General features: G+C 49.2%; 1 protein-coding gene across 1 annotated transcript in view; it reads right to left on the reverse strand.

Annotated features, from left to right (window-relative positions):
• BLK (BLK proto-oncogene, Src family tyrosine kinase) overlaps positions 1-23,716 on the reverse strand; it is a 73,720-nt gene extending 50,004 nt beyond the window's left edge. The window contains exon 1 of the mRNA XM_075923239.2: positions 23,430-23,716. The gene's annotated coding sequence lies outside the window, so the exon portion shown is untranslated. The remainder of the gene's footprint in view (positions 1-23,429) is intronic.
• Between the last annotated feature and the right edge of the window lie 344 nt (positions 23,717-24,060).

The following is a 24,060-nucleotide window of genomic DNA, read 5'->3' on the forward strand; positions in this document are numbered from 1 at the left end:
TCCCCGGCCTGGGGGAGCCACTGCCCCAAATCCCCTTTTGCAGAAATGCAGGTTCTTCCCCAAACATTTCATAAAATCACGGGGCTGGAAGAGACCTCAGGAGTCACCGAGTCCAGCCCAGAGCAGAACCAGCCCCAACTCAATCGTCCCAGCCAGGGCTTTGTCCAGCTGGGACTCAAACACCTCTAGGGATGGAGATTCCACCCCTCCCTAAGGAACCAGCCCAGGGCTTCCCCACTCGCCTAGGGAAATCGTTTGTCCTAATCTCCAACCTAGACCTCCCCCACTGCAACTTGAGCCCTTTGCTCCTTGTTCTGCCACCTGCCCCTCTGAGAACAGCCTCTCTCCAGCATCTGTGGAACCCCCCTTCAGGGAGTTGCAGGCTGCTCTCAAATCCCCCCTCCCTCTTCTCTTCTACAGATTAAACAAACCCAAATCCCTCAGTCTCTCCTCGCAGGTCATGTGCTCCAGCCCCCGAATCATTTTGGTTGTCCCCCGCTGGACCCTCTCCAGTGCGTCCACATCCTTTCTGTACTGATGGGCCCAGACTGGACACAATACTCCAGATGTGGCCTCACCAGAGCCGAATAAAGGGGAACAATCACTTCCCTAGATGTGCTGACAATGCTCCTCCTAATGCACCCCAATATGCCATTAGCCTTCAGAAGTCCGTGCCAGCGGAAATGGCTGTATAACACAGGCGTTAAGAAGACAGAGGGCATGCAAAAAGCACCCCAGAATAAAGAGAGACGGCGGCATCTGATGTGTGCGTCAAGCGATGTCTGATGGTGCAGGAAGGTTTTAGATTCAGAAAATGGCTCTGGCAAAACTACACAGAAAAGTGAACAAAGGGCCCAGCAATTGAAATTCGGGAAATATTTGAGAATGATTTCCCTCCCTTGACATTTCACCCTACTTTTTTAAGAGATGGAGACCACCAGGGCTGCAGGCATTTATAGTACAGAGAAACCCATTTCACATATCCCGGAAACATTCTGTACGCTTGACGTGTAGATATGCCAGTCTTCCATTCAGAAGGCGGCTGTGCAAAACCCTCAGACACACAGGCCGCCTAAGCGCTGTTGAGCCTGCTGGTCTCCAGAAATAGTCGAAATGTCTTTTTTTTTTTCAAAAATGTATTTTGGTCAACAAAGAGAGCTGCTTTTTTCACACACACGAAAACATTTTTGACAACACTGAATGTTTGGTCTTTGAAAAAAACCCAACCTGTGTGGTGAGAAGTTTTGTTTCACAACACCCTCTCAATTTTTATATCTCCTTCCCCATGATTTCCCCGCTGAAAAAAGAGGAGGAGGAGGTAAAAAGCAGAAAGAAAGCATGCCTGGAGGAAAGCTTATTTATTTACCAGGGTTGTAGGAAAAACATCCACAAACATATTTAGTAAATTGAAATTGGTTTTCCATTGTTGTTTAACAGTGTGATTAAAACGGCAATTAATTTTTTAAATCAGGTGACTTTGTTTTAATTAATGGTGTGAATTAACTGAAGTTAATTGACAGCCCTGTTATTTACTTCGTTCCCCTTGGAAAAATTGGATATAAGTTTTTAAAAAATGAGAGAAATGCAAGGGGAGATCCACTTTCTCAGACTTTTAATTTTTGCTTTCACTAGCAAAGTAAGAAAAAGGAATATATAGAGCAGTCAAATGATTTACAATGAATTAATCATAAGATTATTTTAAATAGTTATAATTAATCTGCTTTAATTGCATTGTTAAACAATAATAGAACCCCAATTTAAGTAATTAATAATTTTGGATGTTTTTCTACATTTTGAAATATACAGATTTCATTACAAAACAGAATATAAAGTGCACAGAACTCGCTGTATAATATTATTTTTCATTACAAATAATTGCACAGTCAAAACCAAAAATAGTATTTTTCAGTTATTTCATACAAGTACTGTAGTGCAATTGCTTGAGCATGAAAGCGCAACTTACAAAAATAGATTTTGTTTTACTCAAAACCAAAACTCTACAGCCTACAAGTCCACTCAGTCCTACTTCTTGTTCAGCCAAGCACTGAGACCAACACATTTGTTTACGTTTAGGGCATAAAATGTTTACACTATCACCTGAGAGTGAAGCAAGGCCTTCAGGTGGCACTGCTGTAATATAAAGTGAGCACCATATACTTTATATTCTGTGGTGTGAGTGAAATCGCTAAATTGGAAAATGTGGATAAACATCCAAAAATATGTGTAATAATTGTACATGGGTATTCTATTATTTTTAACAGTTCCATTAAAACTGTAATTAATTGTGCCTATATTTAATCACTTGAATTAACCGCAATTAATTAATTGGTATCCCTAGTTTTTTATCTGTCTGTCTGTCTACAGCATAGAATATTATCCGGCCACCACTATAAAATGAAGTAAATGTGTTTTTCTACTTTCGATCCCTTTTCTGCTTATTTTCCCTTGCCTCTGCCCCATTCCAGATGAGAAAGAAAAGAAATGAAAAAACAGTAAGACACAATGTTTTGAAAATCAAACTGCGTTTGGTGTTTAGGAAATGCCAGTGAAGCACGAGCGGCAATCAGTAATGAAAAGTTTCATTTGGTTTGGGAGCTTTTTGCAAAAGAATCAACATTTGTGATCAGTTTTGAGCCAAAATGTTTCGTTTGAAACTGCTCACAGGGAAAATAACGGGGGTTTTTTTTTTTTTTACCCGTTCTATCCACTCAGGTCAATGGGCGTTGAGGACAAGCATTGCATGGGATTGTTATGTTAGATAGAAATGCTCTTGCTGGAAGGTTGCTATGTGACACGGCTTTTTTTTTTTTTTTTTAAGAATTCAGAATAAACAGAACCCCCCCCCCCCCCAAAAAAAAAAACAAAGAGAGAGAGAAAACAGGCTGCTCCCTAGAACAGAGAGGTGCAACTCACCCGGCCTCACCCTAGGCTGGCTTTCTGCTGACTCACTACTGCTACTAGGTGGGGATCAGATTTTATACTTCCCTTTAGACCCCGCCCCCTCTGCCAAAAAGCCCTGAAATTTAAAGTGACAGTCGACATTTGAACAGGTTTCGGTGCACCCCAAGGATCATTCCTATTGTATGTCAGAAAATAACACAAAGGCTATAGACACGCCAATTATTCCTGCAGCAACCCCCAAAATATGTCAGCGCTTCAGGGACAAAGGGGATATCTACACGGGGATAAAAGACCCACAGCAGCTATCTGGAATCAAGCCATTCAGATTTGCAGGGCTCAGACCCCCACGTGGGAGGAAGGTCTCACAACCAAGATTCCAGCCTTTCAGCTAACATAGAATCATAGACACACATGTTCCATGCAGAATTGAAGAGGACAAGAATGGAAACAAAGCGCTTTTCTGACGAGTTAATGCTCACACGTCATTTGGAGGAAGCAGATTCTTAAAGGTGAGTTTCCAAAGTGCAAATGACTTATGTTCTTATGTTCTTAGGTAATCAACTCTCACTAGCTGTCAATGGGAACTACATGGGCTAAATTCTTTCGAAAACCCCTCTCTTGCCCTTACTCCGCTTTTAATCCGGCAAAGCTTCTATTGATTCAACACAAACAGAATTTTGGGGTTCATCCCATTGGATTTCTGGATGTCCATCAATGGGAGATGGAGCAGGCCTCGGCCTTCAAACCCAGGCATTGGTGTCACGCTAAAGAAATCTACGAGCCATGAAGTCCAGCACGCTAGCCATGTGGCTATTTGACCGGTTGAGGGTGGCTAATTTGCTATAGTAGTGGCCCCTCTAGTGGCTACTGCTTCAAAACTGGTTGGACACCACGGCCTAAGCATCTTCTCCATTTCTCACATGGAGCGCTAAGCAAATGATGCGTTTTTCAGCTCGCCAGGAATTTACAAGAAAAATCAGTTTGGGTTGGAGCTGAAAAACAACATTTTTGGTAAATCGAAATGTCACATAAAAGTTTCGGGGTTCAGCAAAAGAGTTCCTGCTTTGTATCCGCTTTGAGTACCTTCTAACAGTTTTGCTCGTTTTTAAAACGAAAACGAAAGGGGAGTTTGGAAGCGAAACATTCCGAACTGAAAAATGAACACGGTTTGTCTTTTTTTTCCCCCTCCCCGAACATGTGTTCCGAGCTTTTTTTTTTAACAAAACGATTTGGCAAATCCAACACGGATGTGCGCTATATTTTGGTATCAAGAAAGCTTCGTTTTTCTCCTTAAAAACCTTTTGTACCCCCTTCCCCAAAAGGCCAATTTACAGTGGGTCTGCCTCAAACTGTTTCATCACTCTGCCAGGGTCATGATGATCTGCCCACCTGCTGGTACATGTTCCTGGGACCCGAGTGTCCGTTGTGCACGGGACTGTCACCACTGACTTGTGCACCTTCCTGTTTTCCAGCACGTGATTGTCGGTAAGGCTGGTGTTTCGCACAAGAACATCAAGTGGGAAGTTGAAAGGAAGCGGCTAAATCACCTGACTCCTTCAAAATGAGATGGAGAACAGACTGGAGAGCGGCGGTTTTCGACCTGTGGTCCATGGACCCCTGGGGGTTGACAGACTATGTCTAAGGGGTCAGTGGAAGGCTGCCCTTACCAGAGAACGGTGGTTTTCAACCTGCATTCTGAGGACCTCTGGAGTCCACAGCCTATGTCTAAGACTTCCAAAGGGATCTGTGCCTCCATTCAAAATATTTTAGGGGCTGCAAACGAAGAAAAGTCGAAAATCACGGCTGGAGAAGAAAAAAGACCCATGTAAGGGCGCTGAAGGTTTTGCTGGTGACTTCACTGGGAGCAAGCTCAACCTTCAGGAGAACCACCAGGCTGGACAGGAATGAAACCCTAGTAGGTCTTGTCCAGCTCTGATTTTTGGGCTCTAAATTCATGAGTCCACTCCAGCTCTTTTGAGCTTCCAGAGCACCCTAACACAAAGAGGACTGCCTCCCTCTGGAGCAACCCAGCGGTGGGGCAGAGGGGGGCTGAAATGCAGGGCTGGCCTTATCATGAGGAGAACTGAGGTGGCCGCCTCAGGTGCCAGACTGTGTGTGTGGGGGGTGCCATGAGGACTCAGAGAATTGAGACCTTTCAAAGGTTTGGACCAAGCGAGGGGACACGGGGGCGTCATTTGAGCTCCCCGCCCCAGGTGCCAAAATGTTGTGGGCTGGCCCTGCTAAAATGGGGCAAAAAGCATAAACGGTTTGAACTAACAGGCTCTGTGTCTGGTGATCACCAACTTATCTCCTCATGGACTGGCACAGTAGGAAAACACACGCCCCCGTGCATTGCACAACTGTGGTGAATCAGACTCCATGAGTCAATTATATTATTTCGGTCAGCTCTGTGCTTCAGAACCTCAGCAAAGACTCGTGCTCCCTTGCACTAGCCCCGGTGCAGACCGGCAAGCAAGGAGACCATCCTTCTCGCCCCTCAGAGTTGCAGTCCGGCTGCCCGTGCAAAAGAGCCGAAGGGAGGGGGCCCAGGAGGACAAAGTAACAGAGTTTCCCAAAAAGCAGACCTTTCCCCCGCCTACGGCACCTCCCATGCAGAGGCAAATCAGATCCCACCGCGTTAAGCCCCTCAGAGTCCTGTCTGGCGTTTGCAGAAGGGTTGCATATGAAGAGACCAAGCAGCTGAAAAACCAGTCAGTGAAACCGGGGTCGAGCGGCACAAAGGGCGCTGCAGCAGACTGGGGAATCCGGCCTTATAGTTTTTATCTTCTGCCTCTGAAAAAAACACCCCCCTCCCCATCATGTAACTGGCTTTCATGCCCTGCTGGGTCGTTTTTTGTTGCGTCTCTAAACGATTCGTTACCTCAGTTAAGGCAAGAAAGAGATGCCAGATAACACAACCGTGCTGCGTGATAAGCAGCCCCCCTCAGAGACCAGCGCTGGCTCAGGCAAAGATGGTGGAGGGTGGGACCAGCTTCCTGTCGCAGGGTGCGCTGACTGAGGGAAAGCGAGGGCCTAATGAAAACATGCCCCCCTCATAGGCACTGGCCCCTGCTTTGCTGTCATAGTGCTGCCCTATTGCCCAGCGCTGCTCTGGGGCCATTGCCTGCCCAGTGGATGGATACATTTTCTGGCCAGACCGTGAAAAATCCATCTCCTCTTCCGGGAGCCTAGTCGCCCGTTCTCCCCCACCTTGCCCCAGGCTGTCAGCGCCCCGTGTCCAGCAGGCGGGCAAGGAGGAGCAGTGCTGTGGCCACACCCTCTCTTGTCAGGCCACACCCCTTTTGGAAGACTGCCAGGGGGCATGGTGGGCTCGGGGATGCAGTGAGTCTGAATTCGGGCTGCCGCCGATGGGGAAGTGCGCCCGCCCATCCTCGCACACCCACGCCGGGGCAGACACAGCTTACCGCACAGTGGGCAACACCACCTCCTCAGGCCCCAGGGGGTCACCGGCACGGCTCACCAAGACACGGCAGGACCCCGCGGCGCCCAGGCACCCCCTGGAGACATGGAAGGTGCTCCCCGGGCACGAGGAGAGAAGGGGCAACGGATGCCCTTCGTCACCGCCCCCGGGGGGCCCGAAAAGTACAGGCTGAAAGCACCCAGGTGTTCAAAGCTGGCAAAAAGCCATGTCCGGCTCGGGAAGGGACAGTCTTTCAGTGGGTGTAAAGCACCCTCCATGGAGCTATCTCAGTGACGGGTCTGGTCCTTTGGAGTGGGCAGAAATCCCCCATCCGGGGCACTAGGCCCAGGCAACACATCCGCCCACACAACAGCGCCAGCCGTTGCCTGACGGGGGCTTTGTGTGCTCCATCTTCCTCACACAAACCGCCTTGTGTCCTGTGCTGTAAGCAAATATCTGGGCCAAACCGCCCCCTCTCTTCTGTGCACACTGAGCAGAAGGGGGGAAGACGATGGGCTGAGAGGGAGTCCTGTAAACCATTCCCCCAGCCAGCGTTTGCAGTCTCCCGGGATAACCACCCCCCCCTCCGCCCCGTTCTCCAGGGACCAAAGACCTCGGCACAACTGTGCACCACACCCAAGTGGCCAGGCTAGGGGGCGGCGGACTCTGCAGGCTGGGGGTGAATGGCCGGCGGCACAGACCGCTGGTGCTCCACCCTTTCCCCCCCGTCCCTCAGCAGCCGCCACCCCTGGTGGGTGGCCCTGGAGAGCAGACAGCCTGGGTTCCTAACCTGCCGTTGAGCCCACTGATCCAAACCTGGGCGGCCTTGGCTCCAAGTTTCAGTCAGGTCAGCGGAGACCCCAGGTTGGACGTTGCACCTTTTTTGGGTGCCTCTAACACTGACCGTGCCTATTTTAGACCCTCTTCCTCTTTGTCATGGAAACCTGAGTCACTGTGTTTCCACTGCTGTCGCTTGCCTAGCCACCTGGCCTGCTGCGAGCAGCTCTGACAGGCGTCGGTAGCACGCCTGCTCCCTTTGACTCCACGTCTGGTTCACGCACGTGGGTTGATCCATTGGATGGTGTCTTCCAGGGTCCTACCTAGTGTCCCCTCTAATTTTTTCCATCCATGTGCGGAATAAAATTTGTTCTGTGCACCCAGGCATGGACAGATGTGCACCACCAGTAGAAACGCATGGGGCCTGCTGTGGGCACTCTGCGAATCAGCTGGGCGGCACCTGAATCACTCCTGGGTGGCCGCCCACGCGCTCCGCTTAGAGGGAACACTGGTCTTCGCTCCAGCCATAGCCAATAACTGATGCTTCAGAGGGAGGCTATGAACGCTACGGACGCAAGTAGCCAAGTGCACAAGGCTGTGAGTGGAGGGGTGGCTTCTTCCCTGATCCCTGCCGAGCGTCACATTAACAACATCAAGCCCCAAACTGCCAGACACCAAACCCTGGTGGAGCAACAAGATGCAAAACCTACCGCAACACCTCCACCGCTCTGATGACCCAGCCTCTCCCCAGCCCACCTTGCATGGTCCACCCATGTGTGGTACACCTCATCCTAGGCACATCCCTGAGCACGAGTGGGTGAAACCAGTCAGTCACTATGCTCTCGAATGAACTCACACCGGAACACGATAAAAGACCAAAACACCCCCTCCCTTGTGGGGGTGGGCACTTTTCACACTGTGTCTGACCTCTCAGTCCTCCTTCTCAAGGGAAACCTGCACAACACCTTCACCAGCTGGGCCTGGGAGTGGCCACGCAGAGCTCTTGTGTCACGCCGAGAGGCAGGCTCAAACCTGCCACCTTTGGAGGGGCGCCCATAGGCCTCTACCACATGAGCAAAAGAGCCAGCTGCTTCTCAGCTGAGGTTGTAGAGCACGCTCACCGCTCGCTCCGGAAGTGGTCGAGGTGTCACGAGATGGGACGGCAGGTGTGTGGGTTACATCGGCTACTCGCTACGACACGTGGACTGAATTGACACCGGATTTAGCTCTTACTACAGCGTGTAACCCACTATCCCTCCCTTCTCACAGCTCCCCTCCCCTTCTTCCAGGCCCATGGAATTGCCAGGCCTCTGGGCAAGGTGGTGGGGCCCCAATTCTGCACTCCCTGAGGGGGCGGGGCCTCAGGAAAAATGGGCGGGGCTGGGAACAGCTAGCCCTTTGTGCCACCTTGACAGCACCATGCCCCGCCCACCATCAGCCATTAGTGCTCCAGCGGCAATTTAAAGGGCCCAGAGCAAGTTGCCCCATTGCCCCCCAGGAAGCCTGCTCTTCCCCTTTCCCCCTGCGACTGAAGAGGTATTAACTCTGCTCTGATCGGTCTACACCTCAAACAAGCAGAAGCCCTGTAAGTTCCAGGCAGCTGGCAAGAGCTTGACGGTTATTTAATTGCAGGGTAGACCTACCCTACCCTAAAAATGCGTTTTCAAGAGCTGAAGAACTCTGCGTAAGCTCATCTCTCTCACCACGCCCCCAATCCCCCTCACACAAACTTGGCCGCTAAAAATACCAGCAGTGTTTTTATTTAATTGGTTTTGAAACCAGACTGATTTCTCATTTAGCTGACAATTTCTGGGGCATTGTTATCAAAACGTCATCTCGAAATTAACGTTTTTGTTTCTGGACGAAAAAAGTTTCTAGTTCACATTGAGAATTTTCCATTTTGAGAAAAGAAAAGAAAAGAAAAGAAAAGTCTCCTTATGTGACCAATCTGGCCTATAAAATTAGCAGCACAGAAAACCTCCCAGCCCAAAATACAGACAAAATAGGCCTGCAAACCAGAAATAACTAGATGAAAAGCCGTTATGAAGTGTAACAAGCCAGCACATATTTTTTTATATAACGTTTTCATAGAAAAATGTTGAAAAGCAAAACTTTGGGGGGGGGGGGGGGGGGGGGGGGAAGATAGAGAAGAAAATTAACCTGATTATATTAACTTGGTTTTGCAAAAATTCTTCCTCTTTGATAAAAAAGCTGTTGTCAATGAAAATTTGTTCCAGAATTCCAAGCAGCTCAAATCCTCCACAAACTAATGCAGCTGTACGATTTGGGGAGACAGCAAGTCCTAGGGGATCATGCACTTTGAAGATCTATGTTCTATTCATGGCTTTGCCATTGGCCAGCTGCGTGACCTTGGCAAGTCACTTCCTCCCTCTGTGCCTCAATTTACCCTTCTGCGAAATGGGGCAAAGAACATTCCCCGTGTGGGGGATACTGATGACAAGCTCTCTTTACGTTGTAGTAGTATTTAATGACATCATTGGAAGCGTTGCTTATAAGCTGCGTAAGAAGCTGTTTCTTTTTAACAATACAGCCCTGATTCCCATATTGGGGGATGGTACAAAAGGCGGGAGGTGTCAGATTTCATCAGCCCCTACTTGAAAATTCAGTGCAAATCACGAGGATCATTGTGCAATGAATTCCACATGGGCGGGCACTTTCCCCTGGGGAAACCCACTGAAGTCAGTGGGGCTTTGCGTGGGCACAAACTAAGGTGCGTTCTCTGGATGCGGTGGCAGGAGGGGGCCTCAGAGGGTTAATCCACCCACTCATATGCTATTTTTACTAACACTCAGAAGGTATGGCCCAGTTTCTTCCCCTGACCTCCTGTGGGCAGATTCCTGGGGGCTGCATGAGGCGTCATTAACCCCCATGTAGAAATTTCCCCAGTTACGGATACTAGCAGGCTCCACGCCGTGTTTCATAGACCCCGTGGCCAGAAGGGAGGATTGTGATCTTCTAAACCGACCTCTTGGGCATCACGTCCCACAACAGAGGAGACTCCAGCTTGACCACTGGTAAATTGTCCCAGATGGGAATTACCCTCTCCAGTAAAAACTGGCACCGTTCTGTTTGCATGCCCAGGAGACAGCTAACTGAGGAATCCCAGCGGCTCATGTTTGTTGACCATCCCCCCCATGGGCTTTCATTTCCCTGTTTCCACCGAGCAGAAGCAGAGATGCCGTCTGAGGATAAACCAAACCCAGGTGCTTTGCTGGAACACAGACAAGATTCACCGGGGGAGGCAGGGGACGGGGGGGGGGGGGTGTCCTCCTCCACAGCCGAAGAAAACGCTTGAGCTCGCTGCGCTCACCACAAGCTTCACTTCCTACCCCTGCGAAAAGGGAAGTTGCCTATTCAGAGCGTCGTCCCCACTGCTTCGGCAGGACGGAATCACTGTGAGGAAGGACAGCCGAGAGGTAGAAATAGCCTAGTATCAGCCACGTCATCTCAGGCAGGGTGGGGGATGAGCAGAAAGCCCACTCGAGAACGTCCTTCCGGTTTGGGACACGCTCGCTCTATTAAAAATGGGGAAACTCGGTGGAGCAAGCAAAGCTTCTCAAGTGAGCAGATATAGTGAACATAAGACTGGCCAGACCAGGTCAGACCAAAGGTCCATCCGGCCCAGCCTCCTGTCTTCCAACAGTGCCCAATGCCAGATGCCCCAGAGGGAGTGAACAGAACAGGGAATCATCAAGTGATCCCTCCCCTGTCCCCCATTCCCAGCATCTGACAAACAGAGTTGAGGGACACCATTCCTGGCTAGTAGCCATGGATGGACCTAACCTCCAGGAATTTATCTAGCCCTTTTTGGAGCCCTGTTACACTCCTGGCCTTCACCACATCCTGTGGCGAGGAGTTGCACAAGTTAACAATGCGCCGTGTGACGAAAAACTTCCTTTGGTTTGTTTTAAACCTGCTGCCTGGTCATTTCATTTGGTGACCCCCAGCTCTGATATTGTGGGAATAAGTCAATAATTTTTCCTTATTCACTTTTTCCACACCAATCATGATTTTATAGACCTCTGTCCTATCTCCGCTGAGTCTCCTCTTTTCAAAGCTGAATTGTCCAAGTCTTTTTAACTTCTCTTCAGATGAGACCTGTTCCAACCCCCCATGAATTGATCTAGGTCTTTTTGGACCCTTGTTAAAGTCCTCGTCTTCACGACAGCCTCTGGGAAGCGTCCTAGCGAGAGAACCCATTTACCAAGCAGTCTCTCTCATTCTGTCTCAGTGTCAGCCTCCAAATGGAGGCCTGGACGTAGCCTGAAGCAATCCTCTTTGGTGGGAACCCATGCATGCAGGGCCACCAACAGGAGTTGGGGACAAGGGGGGCAGCTGCCCAGGGAGCGTGGGATTTAAAAAGGCTCTCCGGAAGTGGTTCTCCAGAAGTTGTGGGCTTGGGAGGCCACACAGAAGAGGTCCAAATGCCACCCAGCTGATCAGTAGAGTGGGCAGCGCATGTTTCTCTTGGTGGTGCTCAGCCACACTGGCCTCGATGCGCAGAACAAAATTTATTCTGCACACCCATGGAAAAGATTAGAGGGAACATTGGATTCCAGGCTGTCTGTGTTGGATAGAAATGGTCACAACCTCCCAGCCTGCTCTGAGGGGCAGACAGTTCAGCTGTCAACTCCGTGCACCACAGAGGGCTGGGGCTGGGAACAGGACAATGACTGGTAGAATTTAAGGTCAGACGGGCCAATGAGATCATCCGGTCTGCTCTCCCACCTATCACAGACCATTGCATTTCACCTCGTTACCCTGCCCCACAACTAATTAAAGAACCATTGGAGCAGGGACTTGGGATTCTCACGTCTCAAGTATTTTATAAAAACGGGCAACAGCTCCCAGGGGAGAAATTGAAAGAAGCCCCACCCCCAACAAGCTACCCTCGTCAGGGCGAGATTTTTAGCCATCGATGCCAGAAAACGTCGACCTCCTCCTGACCCCGCCAACGGAGGGCCAGAGATTGCCATCGATAAGCGAACATGCGCAGAGAGGCCACGTAAGGGAACTGCGGCTGGCAGCCATTTGAGAGCGTCTGACTGGAGGCTGTGGCGACGTTGGAGACGTTGACGTGCGGCGGTTTGTGCTTTCATGGTGATAAAGCGGCGACCTTCTGCAGCTCAGAATGTATCATCAGTGAGCCGGCACTTCACCCTTGCCGGAGCACCCATCATTTCCTGTCACCATGAAATTTCATTAGCTCAAAGTGGGGGGAAAAAGGCTTCAAAATAACCATCAGCCTCATAAGAACGTAAGAACCGACATACTAGGTGAGACCAAAGGTCGATCCGGCCCAGTGTCCTGTCTGCCGACAGTGGCAAATGCCAGGTGCCCCAGAGAGGGAGGAACACAACACGTAATTATCACATGAGCCCTCCACTGTCATCCATTTCCAGACACACAGAGGCTAGGGACACCAATCCTCCCCATCCTGGCAAATAGCCATTGAGGGACCTAACCTCCATGAATCTATCTAGCTCTTTTTTGAACCCTGTTAAAATCCTACTTTTCACAACATCCTCTGGCAAGGAGTTCCACAGGTTGGCTGTGTGAAGAAAAACTCCCTTTTGTTTGCTTTAAACCTGCTGCCTATTCATTTCATTTGGTGGCCCCTCATTATATTATGGGAACAAATAAATAATTTTTCCTTGTTCACTTTTCCCACACCAGTCATGGTTTTATAGCCCTAAATCCTATCCCCCCTTAGTCTCCTCTGTTCTAAGCTGAAAAGTCCCAGCCTTTTTAAACTCTCTTCATAGGAGACCCGTTCCAATCCCCTCATCATTTTTGTTGCCCTTTTCTGAACCTTTTCCAATGCCAATATATATTTTTTTAGATGAGGTGACCACATCTATTTGCAGTTTTCAAGATGTGGGCGACTCTGGTTTTATATTGAGGTAATAAGATATTTTCTGTCTTATTCTCCATCCCTTTTTTAATGATTCCTAACACTGTGTTTGATTTTTTGACTGCCGCTGCACATTGAGTGGCTGTTTTCAGAGAACTATACCCACTGACTCCAAGATCTCGCTCTGGAGTGGTTGTAGCTAGAGGTTGACCTCCATCACACTTAGAAAAGAAAAATGCAATTCTGCCAACACCAGTCCTGTTGTCTGGGCACCCCACCTGCCAGATCAGCGCTGTACCCCCCCGGGAACCTGGATATAAAAAGGGGTAGTCATGACACCACCACCCCCGCCAGCTATCTGACGTTTCTATGCCCGCCATTTTCTTTCCCTTTGACTGCAATAAAAAAAGTTGCACAGAAATTCAACGCAATGTTTCACCTCAGGGCACTGCCAGGCGTGGATGTCCGCCAAAGGAAATGTCTGCTGACTTTTCAGCTTGGCTGGAAATTCCCAAACAGTTCAGTGTTGTTCCAGGTCAGATCAGAATTGTCTTTTTCCACCAGCACCAATTAGAAAAAAAATCAGTGATTCACACAGTTCTCCTTGCTCCTCCCCATTTTAAACACCCATTAGCTCTCTGCTATTTGGGGGAGATTTGGCACAATGCACGAGGCACCGAGGATTGGGGGCCCCAGCTCTGCCCCTTCCACTGAAGGCCTCCCTTTTTGGGGGGCCCAGAGCCAAGACCCCCCCTTTCTTAGGGAGTTCATGACCCCAATTCCTTTTTGGCATCACTTCTCCAGAGGATGCTGTTCCCCATCTATTGGCTTGACCGGCGTCCTTTGCTCCTACACACATAATTGCATGTTTGGCCATATTAAAACAGGCCCGGCCTACCCTATTACAATGCTATCCTGTCCTCGTCACTATTTACCCATCGGCCAATCGTTGCCTTGTCACCGGCAGGGCGGGTATAAGGTTGGCCCATCTGAGCGTGCCCGCTTCTAGGGGGCCGGACTGAAAATCTTTGTTCTTACTTGACTTATGACGATGCTTTCTCATGTCTTGTAGGCATCACAGCAGGTGGGCACTCTAAGGAGGGGGCTGCATGAAGAGAGGAGGCTGGCTTGGCCAATGGGAAGTGGAAGAGAGTTTTGGATATATGGGAGGTATATAATTTGGGAAACCATATATGGAAGCGGTTGGATATTAGGATAGAGAGAGGCTGTTCTCAGTGGGGGCAGGTGGCAGAACGAGGAGCAATGGGCTCAAGTTGCAGTGGGGGAGGTCTAGGGTGGAGATTAGGAAAAACTATTTCCCTAGGAGGATGGGGAAGCCCTGGGCTGGGTTCCCTAGGGAGGGGGTGGAATCTCCATCCCTAGAAATGCTGAAGTCCCGGCTGGACCAAGTTCTGGCTGGGATGATTGAGTTGGGTTTGGTCCTGCTTTGGGCAGGGGGTGGCCTCGATGACTCCTGAGGTCTCTGCCAACCCTGGGATTCTCTGATTCTCTGAAATTTGGCTGAAATCAGAGGTGAGGGAGGGGCGTATCGAGGGAGGAGCCCGACATGCAAAACTCTGAACTGAACCCACACTTCCCCAAGGTTTGAGTGTGGTCAGTGACGAGCTTTGGGGCTGGACTCCGTAGCAGCCAGTGAGGTTCCGAGGCTCAGCGGATGCCCATTGGCTCAGCACTACTGAAGTTAATGGAGCGATACCGCTGTCAGTCCACCAAGACAGGCCCGGGGACACAGGACAAGACCGATCAGGCACTCGTGTTTCCTCAGTCTCCGTGTCACAGCTATTCCCACACGAGCATGGGCCGTTTACATGGACGCTGGTCCCACGTCTAAACATTAATTCGGCTCCTGAACAGTTTATGTGGAGTCAAGAAGAAATATTCCACAGTCTCCAGGGGTATGTCTACACTACAAAGTTAGTTCGAACTAACGGACGTTAGTTCGAACTAACTTTCCTATGCGCTACACTAGCGCTCCGCTAGTTCGAATTTGAATCGAACTAGCGGAGCGCTTAGTTCGAACTAGGTAAACCTCATTTTACGAGGACTAACGCCTAGTTCGAACTAGCTAGTTCGAACTAAGGGCTGTGTAGCCCTTTAGTTCGAACTAGTGGGAGGCTAGCCCTCCCCAGGTTTCCCTGGTGGCCACTCTGGCCAACACCAGGGAAACTCGTCTGCCCCCCTCCCGGCCCCGGAGCCCTTAAAGGGGCACGGGCTGGCTACGGTGCCCGTGCCAGGTGCAAGCCTGCCAGCACCCAGCTAGCAGACCCTGCACCTGGCACGGCACAGAGCCACCCACCCGATGCCCCCCAGCCCACCCCCTCTTGCCGGGACCAGGCTGGCGGCTCCCGGGAGTTTGCCCTGGACCGCAAGAGGCGGGCACCTTCCTGGGCTAGTGCGGACATCGTGGACCTCGTCCACGATCTCCGCACTAGGCACAGGAAAGTGGCCGTCTAGGGCAGGAGAGCTGCCAGCCTGGCCACCCAGGACCAGGTGTGCATGAAAATCAAGGGGGTCCACTGAGACCCCCGACACTGAGCCCTGAGCTTACAATGGCCGTCCTGGGTCAGACCAAAGGTCCATCTAGCCCAGTAGCCTGTCTGCCGACAGCGGCCAACCCTAGGGACCCTGGAGGGGATGGACCGAAGACAGTGACCAAGCCATTTGTCTCGTGCCATCCCTCTCCAGCCTTCCACAAACTTTGGGCAGGGACACCACTCCTACCCTCTGGCTAATAGGACTCCATGGCCCCAACCTCCATGACTTGATCTCACTTCCCTTTAAACTCTGTTCTAGTTGTAGCCTTCACAGCCTCCTGCAGCAAGGAGTTCCACAGGTTAACTATTTGCTTTGTCAAGAAGAACAACTTTCTCTTACTAGTTTCAAGCCTGCTACCCATTCCTTTCCTTTGGTGTCCTCTAGTCCTTCTTTATGGGAACTCAGGAAGAACTTTTCTGAATGCACCCTCTCCACCCAACCCCTGCTTTTAGAGACCTCTATCCTGTCCCCTCTCCGTCTCCTCTTTTCTAAGCTGAACAGTCCCAGTCTCTGTAGCCTTTCTTCATCTGGGACCTGTTCCCAACCCCTGATCATGTTAGTTGCCCTCCCCTCTCCCAGCCTCTCTCTTCCCCTCTCCCACCTCCTTTTCCCAGTCTCCCCCAGTTTTTTTCAATAAAGACAGAGTCAATGTTGGAAGAAACGTTATCTTTATTTTGTACATCAATAAGAAGGGGGGCTAGGGAAGGGTAAGTGGAAGGAGGTGAGGGAGGAATGGGGTACGAGCCCCCGATGGGGAGGACTGGGCTGGCTCTGCGGGCTTCTGGGGGTGGAAGCTCTCCTGCAGCCCCCCAATTACTCCCTCTCCCCAGATGGCAGCCTGCGGCAAGTGCAGCCGGGCTGATGGCCGAGTGGTGTGATGTGCCCAGTGTGGGCACTTCAAGCCAGAACTTCTTTGCAAGCGGGGCACCCCTTAGAACTGTGTGTCCGGGGTGGGGGTCGGGACCCTTTAAGCGCAGCCCTCGGCTAGCCTGAGACAGCATCTCCACGCTCTAAGTCCTCCTTTTATGCCCTGCCGGCACTGCTTCCGGCCATCCTTAAGCCCTGTTCAGAGTCCACTCAATGTGGACTTACTAGTTCGAATTAGCAAAACGCTAGTTCGAACTAGTTTTTAGTTCTAGATGCGTTAGTTCGAACTAGCTTAGTTCGAATTAACTAATTCGAACTAAGTTAGTTCGAACTAGCGCTGTAGTGTAGACGTACCCCAGTATATTAACATTTCCCTCCCTGCTCCGATCGGGGATTTGGAAGAAGCAGAGGAAGGGAATTTCTGAAGTCCTTAGAATGCTTCTGTCTGAATTCACTACCTTTTTCTAGTTTTCCCCTGAATATATGTTTCTCCCTTGTCTAATGGTCTTCATTTCCCCTTCCCACTGCTATTATTCCTTATCAAATGTCACTTTCAAAAAAAAATCACTTCTGTCAGGATGCAGTGTACAGGAAAGACACTGACCCATTTTAGGGGCAGACCTTACAATCTTGATACCAGCAACACCCAACTGTAGTCAATGTGGCGTTTGGGTGTAGAAGGGACGGGAGACCAGGGCAAAAGGTTGTACTCAGTTATAGTAAACAGAAATTCACTTATTTACAGCATTGAGACACACCATGCGCCTCATGCATCATCACTGGGTAGTCTGCTTTTATGGTAGTTCAACTGTGTCTCATTTAACATGGCAACATCTCTTAGGCCTTTATCCTACTCCCTTTGAGGTCAATGTCAAAACGCTCATTAAGTTCAATGGTGCGGTATCAATGGATTTACACTGGCGTAGATCGGGAGTAATGTACAGTCCAGATCAGGCTCAGAATTTCTAGCATCTGGCTCCGCTTCACTTAACCAGCCTTGTAAAAATGCAGAACACGGTGGCTACTCCTAGTCTTTTCGATGATTTAGAGTTGCTCCACCCCCCACCCCCCCAAAAAGCAAAACTTTTTTTTTTTACAAAGGTACCATTTTTGTGCGAAATGTCCATTTCCAATGCTCTGATTTTTCAATCAAAACACAAACGTGTTTTTAGTGTTCACTCAAAACTGGATTTTCCCCCCGCCCCCGAGATAGCTCCAAAGATTTAAAATGAAAACATCTACTCTCGCAGGAAAACAGCATTCTCAAAAAGAGTGGGAATTTTTAAAATGTTTCACAGGAAGAAAATAAAAGCAATTTCCCCGTCAGTTGCTTTTGTATTCGGACGTTCCGCTTAAAGATGGATGGCTGCCTCCTGCATTTCTCTTTCAATACTTCTCAGTCACTGACAGTGAAATATAGGATGGAAAAAACCAGAGGTGATGTGATGGAAACCCAGATCTAGCTTTCCCTCACGTTTCTCTGTTGGCCTAGCATGGCTTTATTCTCAGTCCTCCCGTCATACACTTCTCATACGTCTTTCATAGAATCAGAGAGTCATAGAGCTGGCAGAGACATTGAGTCCAGACCCTTGCCCAAAACAGGACCAATCCCAACTAAATCAACCCAGCCAGGGCTTTGTCCAGACGGGACTGAAACACCTCTAGGGATGGAGATTCCACCCTTCCCTAGGGAACCCAGCCCAGGGCTTCCCCACCCTCCTAGGGAAATAGTTTGTCCTAATCTCCAACGTAGACCTCCCCCACTGCAACTTGAGCCCATTGCTCCTCATTCTGCCACCTGCCACCACCCTCTCTCCATCCTCTTTGGAATCCCCCTTCAGGCAGCTGCCTGGGGTGCCAACCTCTGGGGGGAGGGCGCTTGATGGCAGCTGTAAGGGGCGCTGCGCACCGGGGGGTGGGGCCACACATGTGCTGTGCACCCAGGGGCGGAGCCGTGCATGTGTCGTGCATCTGCTGCCCAGGGCTCAGGAATGGCTCAAGCCAGCCCTGCTTCAGGTAGTTAAAGGTTGCTCTCAAATCCCCCCTCACTCTTCTCTTCTGCAGATTAAACAAGCCCAAATCCCTCGGCCTCTCCTCGTAGGTCACGTGCTCCAGCCCCCCAAATCATTTTGGTCATTCTCTGCTGAACCCTCTCCAATGCGTCCACATCCTTTCTGTAGTGCGGGGCCCAGAATTGGACACAATACTCCAGATGTGGCCTCACCAGCACCAAATAAAGGGGAATCATCACGTCTCTAGATCTGCTGGCCATGCTCCTGCTAATGCACCCTAATATGCCGTTAGCCTTCTTGGCTACAAGAACACCCTGTTGACTTATATCCAGCTTCTCATCCACTGTAATCCCCAGGTCCTTTTCTGCCAAACGGCTGCTTAGCCCGTTGCTCCCCACCCTGTAACAATGCTTTTGTCTTTGATTTTTCCCATCAATCTCTTACTATTACCCATGCATCTGACGAAGCGGGTCTTTGCCCACGAAAGCTTATGCTCCTACACTTCAGTGAGTCTATCAGGTGCCACAGGACTCCTCGCCGCTTTTACTATTACCCATGGCTCTCTTAAATTTATTCCATTTGTATCTCTTTTGAGGGAGATCATCCCTCCCGTCCCAAGGTTGCCTTCAAATTTCCACATCAATCAGAAGTCCTTTACTTGTACGGGTGAAAACATTTTGCATCAGACGACCCAGATCGTTGCCCTGAGATTGGAGAGAGTGAGATGCACTGGTGGAAAGAATCCTGCTACATCTGAATTTTCCTCCACAAACAATTTTCTTGTCCCCTGTTACACCCACTACCCCATGTGTAGGTCCCGGCAGTTGAAGAGGTATTTTATCCCGGTTTGCAGGCCTGCCCCTTGTGAACCGAGTAACCATGTGCTCATAGTGTGAGTGCCGTAATAACATGTTAGAGAGAACAGGCAGGGATCTTAACCAGACTAGTGCAGCAGGGTGAAAAATATGAACAGATTGGTCCAGGAATCTTCCGAATCATTTAGCAAATAGATAATTCATTCATCAAACTTTTAATTCTTCAACCAGCCCTGTAGATGGCCCAGTCATGCTGTACAAATCAATTATTCACTGTTCTCCCCTTCTCCCCCATGATTCGGCAAATAAATCATTTGCAAAGCAATGCTTTTTGTTCTTTGGTCAGCTCTCTTGAGCCTCTTACATTCAGCTGGGAGGCCCAGGGCTGTTTCTAGCATGGCAGGGCTGCGTGCAGAACGAACAGTCTCTGTGCATTGTGTTATTGCTCATTTACTACTACTACTACTAATGGTGTGGCCCACTCATATCTCACCGGGCCTCATTTGGGGATGTTCATTATTCTGTGGCTCAGAGCTGCATGTCGAGGGGGAAACGTTGTCTCCTCCAGACCTAAGGGTACGTCTACACGGCACGGCTCTTTCGGGATACTGGAAGTATTCCGAAATAGTTCCCCCCTCATCTACACAAGCTATTCTAAACTATTTTTCGAACTAGCGGGCACGCAATTTCGCCTTCCCGGTAACCCTCGTTGCACGAGGGATAATGGGACGGCTGGAAATAGTGCGTTACATCGAAATGTGGCACTGGGGAGACACACCAAGTTTCAAGAAAAGCCATTTCGAAATAGATTCGGGCGCAACTTGCGTCTCTTATTTCAGGTGGAGGGTGCTGTGTCGATGCCCCCTAAGAGTGAGACCGTCGCTTCGTGTCCGGTTCCTCTCCCTTTCACAAGCCTGAATTTTTGCTGCTCTGACAGCACGAGGCAGATCAAGGGACACTGATGAGAAATTCGGGGAGTCTTAAATCAAGAATTGACCTCCCCTCTCCCGCCACTGATGTCAACGAATGAAGGTTTAGACCTCAACATCAAGTGGAGCAGGATTAAGCTCCAGGAGCCTGCACATTGATACCAGCGAGCAAGCACTGATGGCTTCCCAGAGCCTTTTGGGTATCCGTAGGGAAAGGGATCCATTTTAAAGTGAATTGCAGGCTCACCCCCGAACTGATTCTTGGGTAACAAAGTGCTTTACTTGTCTGCCCCGTGAGATGTGAATAAGGAAAGGGAACGTGTCCTTCTGGAGGGGCTTTGCATGTTGTGGGAGAAACGGAGTAAGAGAAAGACGGGGGACTTAAATTCACGGGGGAAGGGAAAACCCTGCAGAAGGAAAAAAAAAAAAAGAGAGCCAAGATGCTTGGGTGAGATGGATCACCTGGCCCCAAGTTTTCAAAAAGTTGGACCTTCTTGAGTGGTCCAATTGGGCTTGATTTTCAGAGATGATGAGAAATGTGGGAACTGCAGAATGGGAACTGCAGAGAAAAATAAAAAGACTAAGGCTGTCCGGAGGGGGGAATTTCGGTCCACATAGTTTAGATTTTTTCCTCTCTAGATTCTCTAGGTTATTTAGGCATCAGATTTTGAGCTTCTTTGCCACCATTCCAAACTGTGATTACCGTGTTGGAATGCCACTAGAAATATTTGATCGTGACACCCCCTTATTCTCCTGCCGGGGTCTGTGGCACTCAAAGATCCATGCCAAACCTTCTGGCAAAGCCATTTTATACTTGGGCATCACAATTTCAACTGGTATCCCAGCATTTTGCAACTGTAGATCCAATATTAACCAGGGGGCCTTTATTTCTGTGCAGCTGTTCGTTTTTCTTGCTGATGGGGGATGATATGCTGGGGACCCATTTAGCTGTAACTACTTGAGAGATCTTGGAGTAACTGTGGATAGTTCTCTGAAAACAGTCACTCTGTGTGCAGCGGCAGTCAAAAAAACCAACAGAATGTTCGGAATCATTAAAAAGGAGATAGTGAATAAGACAGAGAATATCTTATTGCCTCTCTATAAATCCATGGTGCTCTCACATCTTTAACACTTCATGCAGCTGTGGTCATCTCATCTCAAAAAGATCTCTTGGCATTGCAAAAAGTTCAGAATAGGGCAACAAAAATGATGAGGGTTTTGGAATAGGTCCCATATGAAGACAGATTAAAACGGTTTGGATTTTTCAGCTTAGAAAGGAGGAGACAGGGGAGACAGGATAGCGGTCTATAAAATCATGACTGGCATGGAAAGAGTGAATAAGGAAAAGTTATTGACTTGCTCCCATAACTTAGAAATTGGGGGTCACCAGATGAAATTAATAGCTAGCAGGTTTAAAACAAAGAAAAAGAAGTTTTTCTTCATGCAGCACACAGTGAACCTGTGGAACTCCTTGCCACAGGAGGTTGTGCAGACCAGGAGTTGAATAGGGTTCCAAAAAGAGCTAGATAAATTAATGGAGGTTTCCCTAGCCTCTATTTGTCAGGGGCTGGAAATGGGTGACAGGGGAGGAATCACTTGATGGTTCCCTATTCTATTCACTCCCTCTGGGGTATCTGGCATTGGCCACTATCGGCAGACAGGACACTGGGCGAGATGAACCTTTGGTCTGACCCATTCTGGCCGTTCTTATGATTTTTTGCAACACGCTCCTGTCCAATATAATGAGGAGCTAGGAGAGTTGATTGAGTGTTGAGTCTGCACTAGGAATCCATGCAGCGAAGGAGAATACTTTTCCTGTTACACCACATCTCTGATCTGTGGAACCCTAAGCCTTTTACGATTTTTTAATTGATTAAGTCTCCTAGCAACCCTGGGAGGTCAGTTCAAATAGCCCCATTTCCTCGAATGGACAACGCGGGCACAAAGAGATTAAGCAGCATGCTCAAGGTCGTGCAAAGAGTCAGTGGCACAGATCCTGACTCCCAGTGCAGATAGGATAGGAAAAAAACGGCCCTTTGTTTCTAAGTATTCGGGTACACAGCTCAGCGCTTCAACGATATGGTGGTGCCTAACTCTCAGAGCTGCTCCATACTTGGAGCAAGAGTATTTTGATGTCAGTGGGGGTTAGAAAGCAAAATCTCAAATGCCAAAGCACGACAGGGGTGAGATGCAAACACCACGCCTGGAGGTGGAAGGCTTGGGTTTAAACCCACTTGCCCTTAATCAGCTGCGAAAAGCAACAAGCATCATTGATCTACCAAGACCCCGGTCCTGCAACTCCCATTAACTTTGAGATCGGGCCTTGATTTCACAAAAACATTGGGGGAAGAAGCGAATCGTACATTGATTTGATTCTTTCAAGCACAAGTAGGCAACCAATGCCCGAGAGAGTCATTGCAGGAGCAAATGGGGACACTGAATTGCAATAGCCCCATGATAAATACATGAGTATGTCTTTTGCTACCTGGCAAATTTCCAACTCGACATTAATTAATGAGCAGCCTTGCTCAAATGAATGGAAAGGAAGTGTCTAATGCCCTTGGGTGCTTTAAAAAGTAGTGCCTATTACATCCGCATGTACCTAAATACCTTTACATGCCCAACAATGAATATTAAGGGGCCAGATCTACAAACAGTTGGAATTAGCATAGTTCCACAGAAATCAACTGCACTCGGCTGCTTTGCCTCTGCTGAAGACCTAGTCTCCGGAGCACTGAACCAGAGAGCCATCGGATTGGAAGGGTCCTCAAGAGGTCATTTGAGTCCTTATGACATTTCTTTAATAAGCTGCTATGGAACCAATGACCTTGTGATCCTCGCGATGAAGAGACACAGTAGTTAATTACATTAATCGAACATGAGAATTCAATAAGAATCACAGAATCGTAGAACGCTAGAACTAGAAGGGACCTCGAAAGGTCGTCGAGTCCAGTCCCCTGCCCTCATGGCAGGACCAAGCACTGTCTAGATCATCCCTGACAGGTGTCTGTCCAACCTGCTCTTAAATATCTCCAGAGATGGAGATTCCATAACCTCCCCAGACAACTTATTCCAGTGTTTCACCACCCTGACAGGCAGGAAGTTTTTCCTAACGTCCAAACTAAACCTCCCTTGCTGCAGTTTAAGCCCATTGCTTCTTGTCCTGTCCTCAGAGGCCAAGGAGAACAATTTGTCTCCCTCCTCCTTCTGACACCCTTTTAGATACCTGAAAAATGTATCTAAAAGCAGGGCTAATGGAAAAGTGCAAGCACTTACCTTGGTGTTTCTCGTGACTGGACTACAGCATTGCTCTAACGTCTAGCTATCCTTCAGCGTAGAAAAGTCCTTGATGGGGGGGGGGGGGGGTTTAGGCGCATACACCCCTTCTTGATACGTTTTAATCCTTACAACACACCCTGAGAGAGACCCTAATTCTTCTTGGCTCTGTCAGTTGACTGTTGTTAGTGGTTTCCTGCCGACAGCGGCTGAATGACAAATCTAGCTGGTTTGTCACACTTATAGTAATTAGGCACTGGTCGCACGGCATACCGCACCGTCAGAGCTAATGTTAGAACCGTGACCAGCTCTTCCTCCCGCCCTCCCACCCCAGCACAAAGTCTCCCAGGGTGCACTTAAGGCCGGCTCCCCCTCGAACCCACACCGATGCAATTCAAATGTAACTCCGCTCCAAAACAGTGTTCCAACCAGAGACGATTCACCCCCTGATGTTGTGTAGCTAAGTTCCTTCAGGATTCGACCTAACGGAAATGCTTTGCAGCCAGTGGGGCGAGGAGGGCATGAGCTAGGGCAGTCGAGAGAGGGTTTACCTCTGGCCAGATTCCAGCCTGAATGATTTGACATCCTGCCTTACTAAAATTCCCCTTTTGTGTAGTCATCTAGCTTCTCA

The sequence above is a fragment of the Pelodiscus sinensis genome, chromosome 3 (assembly GCF_052426305.1).
Source record: "Pelodiscus sinensis isolate ZL-2025 chromosome 3, ASM5242630v1, whole genome shotgun sequence".
In the NCBI taxonomy this organism is placed as follows: Eukaryota; Metazoa; Chordata; order Testudines; family Trionychidae; genus Pelodiscus; species Pelodiscus sinensis.